Here is a 10,980-nt window from a genome sequence, read left to right as displayed (position 1 = left end):
TCAAATACAGCTCAGAAATATCTTTGCCAAATTTTATATATTCCCATATATATTTTTATCCGATTTCAAATTAATTTCGCACCAAATGGGCAATACAAGTCCGAATTTAAAAGATACAAATGCTTCGGCATATTAAGTCCTATGAATTTTAAATTATAATTATAATCATAGCGTGTATGATTGAATTCTCCCATAAAAGCTTTTAATTATAAAGTGGAGCTCAACTAAATTAGCAAAGTGGTGTAGGGTATCATAAAATCGGCCCTGCCCGACTTTAGGACTTTCTTTATTGGTTTTATCTCGCAATTTGACGTGTGCCAATTTTGAAGTTATTTTGAACAGAGTTGATGTTCTTAACCAAATTTCGAACTATATTCGATGAAGAAAATCTGGTAAAAATACCTAAAATGGGGACCACATGTAAAAGGGGACTGATTTCCATGAAATAATATAATAGCTTATACCATTGGAAATATGGTAAAAAATTTCAAAAAATTAAGGTATTTTTCACAGATTTGTAAAACTCACTGCGAGCTCTGACGAACCAACATGTAGCAAATTCCATTTGCATGTGTTCAAAACCGATAAAATTACTCCAATCGAATAATATTGGTATTTGGGGCTATGACAATTTGATAAATTTTGAGATAAATCTATCCCTTGTTATATACACATTTATCGACCCATAATTTCCACAAATATTGAGTTTTCCCAATTTATTGCATTTTACGGTTATCAAACATGGTCTGAAAGTTTGTAAAACATAAAAAATATGGGAAAATCCATACTTTCTAATGCCATTCTATATCTTTTTCATACCACTTATGTTGGTCTAAACTACAGGTGTTTTTTTCCTGACTCTATTCCTTATTGATGGCTTATGGCAATTACTCACTTTAATTGCAATATAAGTATTAAACTATTTTGGGGGATGCTGATGTACAGTTTGCGTGTCTCGAATTAATTATTTTCATTTTCCATCTAATATTTCATGCGAACATTTTGATTTCACTACGGTCTTTGGGGGAGGTGGGGAACACACCCATGCATTCGCATGAAAATTCGGAAAAATAAGTTACAAATATAATAAATATACAATTTTGTATTAATTAATATTTTTCACATCAAAATCTCATTATCTCCACCAACTAAGTTCTGGTGAAAATACATGCACGATAAACACACGGGCGGCGATGAAGACACATTCGCACTCATCCACAAAAACACCTCGTTCCAACACGCACATTAAGATTTATGTACTCGCATCTGCCATGCGAAATGGAAAGTAACTCCCACATGACAGAAGCAATGAAATATCAATTAAGAGCCATATGGCCCACACGCAGTTTTTGCAAACCAACATTCCCATTGGATTAGTTAGTTGGTGGCGGTAATGAAAATATGGAGCACCACCCATTTCTAAGAAAATTTATTAAAAAAAAAAAAGAAAAAATAACAACAATGGACATGTGCTAAAATCACAGAAATTGACACGGGGCTCTAAGAATCATGGAACTTTACTCAATTTTGAGGACTGTCTGTTTTGGTAATTTCATTATCTGGTCATAATTTTGTCAGTAGCCTTGTTTGTTGCTGTCATCAACACCTACCTGCAGGCTAGAAATTTCATTATGGAAATCTAATATAATTTGAAAATATTTTAAATGTTACGGGTTTGCCTTAAAATGTTACAATGTTTCGTATAAAAGAGTTTCTCGAAATTTGCTTGGAAGGTCATAAGCTGCAAACCCTTGGCTGACATTGTTTTCAGCAAAATTTCTAAAGTTATTATTTTGCAAATTAAGTTATTGGAGAAATGCTAAATGTCATGAAAGTAAATCTTAACGAAATAAAGTAAGATTGTTGTATATCCAAAAGCGTTTTGTGTATCAAATGAGAGCTTGTTAAGTTCAAGCCAAAGTTCGAAAATTTAGGGATATATACATTTTGGAACTTATTGCCAATTCTCTCTTTGGACCAAATCCGTTTCAGTACATTTGGAGCCGATCTAGCGATGTCCGTCTGGCTGGTGCGCACGATAACTCTCGAAGGTAGTATCCTATATGTCACTGGCCTTATATAAACTCTAGACTTTTCTTTTGTAGAAAATTTTCTTTTTATGAACTGTTAAATTAGATTTTGACTTGAGTAGGAAACGTGTATGAAATAGCGGTAAAAAAGCCAACACATAATTTTCAAACGTAGTTCATATATTTCGAATACAATTTCTTTAAGAAATATTGTACCTACATATAGAATCTATTCCGTGGTTAATAATTAAATTTTATATAGAATGATTCCTTTTTCGACATCTCCTGCTTAGAAAGATTTTTTTTATTAATCTCAGCCATTAACTCGAATAAAAAGACTAGTAAAAATTGATAAAAATTAGGAAATATTTTAGGCTTTTTTGGGAACATTGTGATTCAAACATATTTCGATATACAGTGTAAATTGAGATTTCTTTTCTTTGGTGACTCAAAATAAAATTTGATGAAAAATATTTTCATATTTGGCGTCATCCTTTTAAAATAATAGTTTGCATTATCTTTTGATTTTTATACCCAACACTATATATTTTTAAGGTTATTAGATCTTTGTGCATTTGTTTGTAACATGGAGAAGGAAGCGAGAGGGTCTTCATAGAATCACTTTCTGAGTCGATTTATGCATGTCAGTCCGTCTGGCCGGACTGTCCATGTTTCAAATTTAGATATAGCTCTCATATATATCTTCAACCGATTTCGGATTAAATGTGCATCAAATGGCAAATATCAGTACAAAGGACCTGAATTTTGTCAAATCCGACCGAATTCAGTCTAGAACAAAGTGTATCAAATTTGGAAAATCGGTTCAGATATAGCTACTATTAAAATATACATGTTTCAACGATTTAGATGATCCAATCATCCAATGATCTTTGGTACTAGATATCAGTTCTGAAATAAGTGTTTCAAGTTTTGTCAAGATCGGTACTGATTCGGATATAGCTCCCGTATACAGGGTTGCACATATTCGACGGACCCATCTGGCAACGCCAAAACTGACAGAGATGTCACATCGCTTAAGCAGAGAATATTGCTGCCGTACGAGCCAGTGTTGAGAGGTCCCCAAGAACATCCCAAAAACGCCGTTCTCAGCAGTTGGGCAGGGCTCGGTCCACTTTACAACTGATTATTCGCATTGATTTGCATTTGTTCCCGTACAAAATTCAATTGACGCAAAGAATGTTGCCTGCGGACAAGCCTCGTCGATTGGAATGGGCCTAAAGAGTCATCGAAATGGCCGAAGATGACGAGCAATTTTGGAACAAAATTATCATGTCCGATGAAGCCCATTTCACATTGAATGGGACCGTAAATAAGCAAAAATGCCGTTTTTACGCCACTGAAAATCCTCAGGAGATTCAAGAAGTGCCTCTTCACGGTCATTGGGCCGTTTTTCTTCCCAAATGAAAATGGCCATGCTGTTACCATCAATCAGGAGTGTTATTGCGACATGATGACCAATTTTGTGATGCCAATTATTCGTCGAAAGCGTATGAGGCAGTTCTGGTTTCAACAAGACGGCGCTCCACCGCACACAAGTCGCATAACAATCGATTTTCTGAAGAATTTGTTTCCGGGCCGTTTGATCGCCCGATTTGACGCCGCCTGACTTCTTGTGGGGATGTTTGAAGTCAAAGGTTTACGTTAACAAGCCAAGGACCGTAAAGGAGCTCAAGGACAACATTCGTCTATTCCGGCCAAAATGTTTGCAAAAACGATGGAAAATGCAGAAAAAAGGGCACAATACGTCATCAACGCCAGAGGCGGCCATTTGAGAGATATCATATTCAAAAATTGATGTAAACAAATCTACTTGGAACAAATTAAATGATTAACATTGCAAACCGCCAAATTTTTATTTTTTTCTTTGATTTAAAAAAAAAAACATGGGTCCTTCGAATATGGGCAACCCTGTATATCTTTATCTAATTTCAGGTTAACTGTCCACCAAATGGCTAATATCAGCTCAAAGGGACTGAATTTCGGAACTTCCGACCGAATTCAGTCTAGAAGCAAGAATTTAAAGTTTTGGAGGAAATCGGTTCCGACATATAGCTGATTTGGTGCTAAAGTCCTTACATGCGTAATATACACTCCACAACAATGATATTTCATACCGGACATCAGATGCAGCTTGAAAACACCTCTGTCAAATTTAATCGAGATCGGTTCAGCTTCGATACATATCTTCATCCGATTTTACGCTTATTGTTCACCATGTATGTAATATTTGCCCAAATTATGTAGATTTGTTCATATTCAACCGAATTTTTCCATTTTGTGAAACTCGGTGGGGTATATCCATTGCTCCAACAAATAGTTATTAGTATAATCCTTATCGAAGTCACATCATGGTTGGTATAATCTACTTCACATAAATGGTGGTGTAGGGTATTATATAGTCGGCCCCGCCTGACTTTTGACCTTTCCTTACTTTTTTCAGTTTGACTTACATTATGAGTTCAGGGTATTATAAGTATGACGAAAAAAGTATGTACAACCTTGAAATATTAGTCCCACGATGTTCCTTTCTCGCTGAGCTCAGTTCAGCTGTCCTATTTTCGAGAAGAAAATTTTCCATGCATGAAATTACCTCCTAGTGAACCTTAAGTATCCGGAATTTTTAATCAGATAAAAATTTACCTCATCGTTATTGAACTACAATAGCAAAATTAGAGAGCTATGATATTAAAGATACAAAAACCTGTAAGCCGTTTAGATATTTTCTATTTAACTTAATCTTTTTGTTGCTGTTAAAATTATAAAAAAAATCTTTGAAATTGAAACTGTCAACAAATATAAATGTAACATTTAACCTGACAAATGCAGAATTGTCTAACATTTTCATTGGCATTCACATCTGGATAACAATAGCCTAACCACATAAAATAAACAAAGAATGTAGAACTAAGGAGCAGGGTTGCCAAAATTTGTGACTAGCAAAAATTGGTGGAAATTTTGATGTAAAGTTAAAAACTTCTTTTGGAAAATGAATTAAAAGTTATTTTTTTTAATAAATTCAATTCAATATTTCCATTTCATGTTCAGGTTGAAAATTATATCGAGAATGGCATCACTGCTAAGCTGTCGTCTACGTCCAAATGCAAGTAACGACAGCTAACCACTAAGGCAACAAATAAATACCCAATACAATGTTAGAAGTTAGTTGTCTTCTTCTCCATGTTCATGTTGCAACTTTTGTTGCAAATCTCACATGTGTTGGTATGCTTTGGCACTTGCCACAATAATAGATAAATATACAAATAAAATGTTTATTTTAACTTTTTGCTCAAAAGTCGAAAATATCCTCAAGACTGTGAAAAGAAATGAAATGAAAGAAGCCAAAAGAAAATGTATTTGGATGGATAATCTATTGTTCGTTCGGCTGATGGCAGTGTATGCTTTGAGGAATGACAGAAAAGAAAATCCAAGAAAACAAAGTTTTAACATCAACTATTTTCATAGCAAGCTTCATAAGCATTTAAGCCAAAAATGATATTGATAAATATAAACAAAACAACAAAGTCATATTTGAATAAGAATGAGATGGACTAGAAATAAATCATTTGAACTTTAAATGGAAGAAGTTTTCTGTTTATGCTTGCGGTTTAGAAGATTATATGGAGATGTTGGGGAAAAAGAATGTTGCGGTCTACATTATCGCCACGACTTTTTATGAAAATATTGTTTGGAAATTATAAAGTTATGCCATAATTTATTATATATATATATATATATATATATATATATATATATATATATATATATATATATATATAATTCGAGTCCATAAACTTAGGCTAACACTGAAAAACAACACAACAATTGATTTGAAATACGCTTATTACGGCGAAGTATGTTGCTATCTCGAATTCACTAATTGCAATAGAACTGCCACTCAACTTCAAAAGATTGCAGTTTACTGCACGCTTGGTATTTGGTATGAAATAAATAAATTCGAAGGACAAACCCATTATGCATCTCGTATGTTTAGAGACTTATAATAATATTTGTTCTAGAATATTTATACCCTACACCACAAGGTGGTCAGGGTATTATGTCTTAGTGCATTTGTTTGTAACAGGAAAAAGGAAACGAGATAGACCCATAGTTCCTTTTGATGATCTGCATAAAATCACTTTCTGAGTTGATATAGTATGGAATTTTGCACATACAACCAAATTGAAAATAAGTATGCCAAATTTTATTGATATATATTGTTCATCCGATTTGTTATTTTTGTCCTCCGCAGCCGTAATATGCACTCTGTAACAACAATATTTGGGGAAATATATCAAATGCAGCTCAGAAATACCTTTGCTAAATTTTATCGAGATCGGTTCAGATCTGGATATAGCTCCCATATATAACTTCGTCTGATTTACCTTTTATTGTGCACCGAACGTGTAATATTTGCCCAAATGGGATGGCACATACGACCGAATTGAGTCTAGAAGGTAGTATGCCAAATTTGGTGAATATCGGTTCAGATATAGCTATAGCTTCCATATATATTGTTCATCGATATGTCATATTTGTTACCCACAGCCGTAATATCCAATCCGTAACAACGATATTCAGGAAAATATATCTAATACAGCTCAGGAATATGTTTGCCAAATTTTTTCGAGATCGGTTCAGATTTGGATATAGCTCCCATATATATCTTTATCTGATTTCAAATTAATTAGGACCAAATGGGCAATACAAGTCCGAATTTAAAAGATACAAATGCTTCGGCATATTTAGTCCTTTGAATTTTAAATTATAATTATAATCATAGGGTGTATGATTGAATTCTCCCATAAAAACTTTTAATTGTTATGTGGAGCACAACTAAATTAGCAAAGTGGTGTAGGGTATCATAAAATCGACCCCGCCCAACTTTAGGACTTTCTTTACTGGTTTTTCCTTTGACACTACCCCAAAAACTTGAGGATTATAGAAGATTTTAACTCACATTTTATGTCTATGACATTCGCAGTCAGACTTAACATATATAGGCAATATTTGGTTGATTTGGTAATTTTTTTAGATCTTCATTATACCCCAAATTAAATTTTTTTGGGAAGAAAAGTTGACCACGCCCAAATTTTTGATTAATATAAAATTGTTATATTTTCCCCAAATAATAGAGACATCGATTGACAAAAATATAATGTTGACTATCTCTAGCCACGCCTATTTATACCCTACACCACACAGTGGTAAGGTTATTATGTCTTTGTGCATTTGTTTGTAAAATGGAGAAGGATGCGAGATAGACCCATACTTACTTTTGAGGATCTTCAAAAAATCACTTTTTGAGTCGATTTATGAATATCAGTCTGTACGTATATTTCAGGTTTATTGTGCTGCTGCTAGTAGCCCAAATGACCTGAATTTTGGAACTTCCGATTGAATTCAGTCTAGAAGAAAGTACATCCAATTTGGTGAAAATCGGTTCAGATATAGCTATAGCTCCCATATATATGCTTCAACCGATTTGACGTTAAGGTCCCTCACATTCGTAATATTCACTCAACAACAATGACATTTGGTACCAGATAACTTATGAAGCTCAAAAATACTTATGTCAAATTGTATTGAGATGGGCTAAGATTAGGATATAACTCCCATATATATCTCTATCTGATATCAGGTTTATTGTGCACCAAATGACTAATACAAGCCCAATTGGACTGAATGTTTGCGATTCTGACGGAATTCAGCCTAAAAGCTCAAAAATACCTATGTTATTTGGTACCAAATAACTTACGGAGCTCAAAAATACCTTGGTCAAATTTTATGGAGATCGGATAAGATTTGGACATAGCTCTTTTTCTGATTTCAGGTTTATTGTGCAAATAATGGCCAATGTCAGCTCAAATGGAGTGAATTTAGCATGGAGAAGGAAGCGAGGAAAGATTATCATAGAATAACTTTCTAAGTCGACTTATGCATGTCAGTCCGTCTGTCCATGTATTCTTGTGAACAAAGTAAAGGTCGCATTTATTATCCGATTGAGATGAAATTTTTCCAAACAACATTTGTATGGCACAAGGACGAACCCTATTGAAATTGGGGAGAATCTGTAACGATTTCAGTTTTATTGTGCACCAAATGGCTAATATCAGCCCAAATGGACTGATTTTTGGCACTTCCAACTGAACAGCATTATTCCAACATTATATATGTTTCATCCGATTTGGTGTTAAAGTCCCTCAAATGTGCAATATGCACTCCACAACAGGGATATTTGATATCGGAATACAGCTCGAAAATGCATCTGCCAAATCGGTTCAAATGTGTATGTACTTTCAATATACATCTTTATCCGATTTTACGGTTATTGTCCATCATATATGCAATATTAGCCAAAATTGGATAGATTTTTTTTCCATTTGGTGAAGCTATTGCTCCAATAATATAATATTTTTGAAGTTCGGTCCGGTATATCTATTGCTCCATTTAATATTTTTATACCCTCCGCCATACATAGTTAAGTTCGTCATTCTGTTTGTAACTCATCGACAATAATAATTTTAGGCCTAATAAAATATATTTATTTTTTGTTGCAAAATGGTCAGGCTTAATCCCTTTATTGTTGTTTTTATAAAAACAACGTGTGTTTATTAGTGGAAAACGATGGTAATGTTTTCCAGGGGGTAAGGCAGGGATACCTAGGTTTCGGAAAGAGCCACCAATCCTCATGCAACAACAAAATACTATGATATCCCGAACAAACAAGCCAAATACTGTTCTATTTATTATTTAAATTAAAATTCTGCACAGATCATTCTTTTGTGTGTAGGCAGATCAAGTTCGAAGATGGACTATATCGGTCCACAATATCGTATATGGCTCATATAACGGTACTTCTTGATATTCGGTATTTTGATATTTGTAGCAACATTTTCAATGGAATTATCTGAAAATCCTCCCAAGAAGTTCCTTCTGAAAAGTTTGCCCCCTGAAAAAGAATTGTTTATGTAGGCCCTCGATATCGTGTTTCCATATAACGGTATTACCCGATTTTCGGTATTTTGATGATTGTAGTCATATTTTTCAATGGAATTGTCTGAAATCCACACAATGAGTTCCTTGTGAGAACTTTACCCCTGAAAGAGAATTGTCGATATAGGTCCACGACATCATGTAGCCCTGATATAACGGTACTCTCTGATATGCGGTATTTTGATGATATTAGCGACATTTTTGACCGGAATTGTTTTAAATTTCATATTTAAAGTTTGAAGCTCGTAATAAGTACTACAAGCCATGCCAGAGAATTGTTTATGAAGGTCCACGTCTTCGTATAACCCACATATGTATGGGTTACTTTGCGATATAAACTTTTGAATTATTCACAATCTACTGGGATTTCCTTGGAATTTTGTGGCACAGTGTTACCAAAAACAGCTACGAGTCTATTTGAATTGCATGCGTTGCCATCAAACCAATTAAATCTTTGTATACTGTAGCGCAGTGCGGTGTATGGCATAAACATGTTGCTCCTTAAACATTTCAGCATCTCTGGAGGAATCCTCTAGGAAGTTGTCCACTATTTAATCAAAATTTATTAATTTAATACATTTGCCTAAACACCACAAACAATTATTCGATTACTTGCAATTGGATAATGATCATCCCCTCGCCTTAATTTGTGGTCGAATTCCAGGAGTTTCATAATTCCATAAATGACTTCCAACTTTTAAGCAGGTCAATGAAAATGTCAAAATGTCTGTGATTTTGTGGATTTCAGTTATGGCAAAGTAAACACCAAATGAAGGAGAATCGAATGAAGATGGAATATTATTCAAATTCCTTATCATTTTCTTTGCTCTCCATTTGAGAATTTTTGTAAAAATTTTCGACAATTGTATGCAATGCAAATATAAATATTTTTAATAGAATTAAGAAGATTAAGTGTGTTTTGTCTGTCGTTCTGCCTCCTTGGTTGTGCGCCTCGCCCCACTCCCATTACATTTCGTCTGTTGTTGACTTTCAGCTTGGAAATATTTATCATAGCATTATGGAATTTTCATTTACAATTTCCATTTTCATCTTCATTTCCATAGGAAATTGTCACTTTTGGCTTGTGCACATCACCCCTCATCCTCCTTCCATGACCACACAAATGCTTTTCCAACAATGCTCGGCTACATCTGTCAGTCATTGTCCGTTCGGTCCGGTGTCTGGTCCCCATCAAAAACTTGATAGCAATTGTGATTTGGTTTCTAGTGTGGAGGGGTGTTTCTTGGTTTGGTTTGTCAAACTTTTTGATTTCGGTTACTTTGCAGGTTCGGTCCTGCAATTTCATAAAGAATTTCATATTTGGCAACTTAAAGATAAGAATTTTAAGTATTTTATGAATTGCTGTTTTGTTTGTTTGTTGGTGTCTTTTGAACACTTGCAAGGGCGGGTGTGGGAGCTAAACAATGCTTTTTAAGTGTTATTGTTTTTAATTTGTCTGATATCATTGAGATAAGAATGTCTTAATGGCGGCAAAAGTAATATTAGCATATTTGAGAATTAGCTTTTGAAATTGGAATTTTAGTTGTTGTACAAGAAACAGTTGTTTGTAATTTCTGTATTTTCTAATTAGAAACAATGTTTGCAACATAATTGTTATGGTTTCAAACAAAATGAGTGAAAATTGGATTTCCGTTTGAGTATGCTGCCCGAGAAGCAGATGAGTTCTGAGAGAGAATTATTATTTTGAGATTTGTTAGGCTTCATATGTCTTCTTAGCAGGGCCCTCATACAATGGTGTTGATCAACGAAATCACTATGGCTAGGATAGGGACGAATTTTGTGAGCGGGTACCTAGAAGTGTGAATATCTACTAAAATGTGTACCATTAGTAATGAACAACCGGAAAGAGCTTTAAAATTTTGTATGGTTTATCTATACTTAATAAAAACGGATTTTAAAACCAGTAAAGAAAGTC

This window comes from Musca domestica, unplaced genomic scaffold (genome assembly GCF_030504385.1).
Source record: "Musca domestica strain aabys unplaced genomic scaffold, Musca_domestica.polishedcontigs.V.1.1 3, whole genome shotgun sequence".
Classification (NCBI taxonomy): Eukaryota; Metazoa; Arthropoda; class Insecta; order Diptera; family Muscidae; genus Musca; species Musca domestica.
This window is presented reverse-complemented; position numbering follows the sequence as displayed.